Raw genomic sequence first — 2,230 nt, forward strand, 5'->3', positions numbered from 1 at the left:
AACCCGATACTAAGAAAAAGAAGAGCAGGAAGAGTGGGTAATCAAAGCAGCCCATCTGTGGATGTAGATGGATTGTTTACGATCTTTGTAGAGGAAATTCTAAACTCTATGGATCCAAAAAGCTTGTATACTTTATTCAGTAAGCTCGGAATAGTTAAGGATGTCTTTATTCCAATGAAAAGAAGACAAGTTATGGGCTTCCAATTCGGATTTGTTAGGTATGACTGCAAGGTTGCAGCAGACATAGCGGTGCAAAAGGATGATGGTTTATGATGTGATAATAAAGCTTTGAAGGTGAAGAAGACAGAATATAAAAAAGGGGAACATAAACAACCTTCAGTGAGGAACAATGGTGGTCCAATGGTAAGGCAATACCAGCAGAGGATTTTTGCACTGAGAAACAAAGAGTATGAAAAAGAAGTGCAGAAACAACCCATGATGAGGAATAGATGAGGCGAGATGATAAGGTAGTATGAAAAAAGGATCTGTACACAACAACAAATAGAGGATGTAGGAAATAGATCTTATGCTGAAGCTATTTAAAATAGAGTCATCCAAGAAAAACCGAAAGTGGTGCTAAAGGGTTATCAATCAGGAAATCGTTGGCGATATGAAAGTCTGATTGTGAAGCTGAAGACTTTTTCTTCTTTCAATGATTTTTAGAAGGAGTTTGAAAGAAGAGACCTGAAGGAGGTAAGAGTGTGAGATGGAGGTGGAAGGTTAGCAGTACTAACTTTCAAATCAGACCTACATATGAACGAAGCAAGAATAACTATTGATAAATGGATTTTTGATTGGTGTGAATCTATAAGTGATTGGGAAAAAAGGCTATATATCAAACAAGAAAGGTATGTGTGGATTACTTGTGTGGGTGTTCCTTTTAACCTGTGGAGTGTTAATACTTTTATAGATATTGGTAAACTATGGAGGGAAGTTGTCCAGTTAGCTGACAACATTCTTAAGCAGAGTTCCTTTCAGTTTGGTAAGGTACGAATAATTACAAACAGGTTTGAATTCATAAACACAGTGATCAATGTTGAATGTCATGGTAATTTTTTCCCAGTTCGTGTGTGCGAAGAGTTATCTGCAGCAGTCGCTACATGTTTCTGTCAACAAAAAAGCCAACAGAGTGAGGATGATGCTTCCGAAACTCAGGAAGAGGTCGATCAACTGTCAAAAAATGATAAAAGAGATGAGGATGTAGTCAATGCAAATACAGAGAATGAGGTAATGCTAGGAAAAGATGTTGTGGCAAGCAAAGAGAAGGAAATGGTGGACATAGGTACAGAGGAGAAGAAAGGAAGTAATAAATGAGAGTCTATATCAGCCGTAAAAGAGACAGAGTGTGAGTTGGGATACACAAATGATGGAGGTGACTGTATGGTGCAAGATCTGGGTCAGTTGAATAACCCAAGAAAAGATGTGGCAAATGAAATTCAAATTGTTGAAGGTCAAATATGTTCTTCTGGCGTTATTAGGAGGGTTAATGGGCCCGAAAGTTCATGGCCCAATATAAACTTGGAGGTAGTTTTAAATGGGGGCCAGGTTGGGGAATTGGCTAATGGGCTTATCATTGAGACCTCTAATTTAAGTGAGTGTACAACTCATCCTCAAGTAAGTTCACAGATTATTCATATGGCCTAACAATGAGTGAAAAACAGGGGTAATACATCAAAAATGGAAAAGACTGGTGAAAAAGGCATCAATTGAAGTATAAGGAAAGGAGATGAATTGAAGAAAATGGGAAAGATAAACTGAAAGCAACTGAAGAACAAGGATGGGTTGTTTAGCAATCGTCTTCAAAATGGAGCTATATTTCGAGCGGCCGCTGCTGTAATTTCTTTATCAGTTTCATAGAGTACAGATTCTAGGAACAAGAGAAAGTTGTTGAATGAAGCACAAGCTACAATTCAAGTTGGGAAAATTTTGGGGCTGAACTGTGAAGGCAAGGAGGAGAAGGTAGTAAGCAAAATAATTGAACTAAAAAAGAAGGATTTAGAAAGAATGGAAGGTGTAGGTGTCGCTTCCTAAGCCCATTTGGTTGTTGCTAGGTGGTTTGGTGTTCATTAATAGTTTCCTTATGAAGATATTATCTTGGAACGTTAGAGGTCTCAGAAGGCCTGAAAAGAGGTGTAAAATAAAGAATTTGGTTAGGGATAGAAAGATAGATGTTCTACTGTTGCAAGAACCAAAACAATGCAATGTTGATGAAAACTTTGTTAAGTCACTA

The sequence above is a fragment of the Camellia sinensis genome, chromosome 12 (genome assembly GCF_055761805.1).
Source record: "Camellia sinensis isolate YWXY chromosome 12, ASM5576180v1, whole genome shotgun sequence".
Taxonomy (NCBI): Eukaryota; Viridiplantae; Streptophyta; class Magnoliopsida; order Ericales; family Theaceae; genus Camellia; species Camellia sinensis.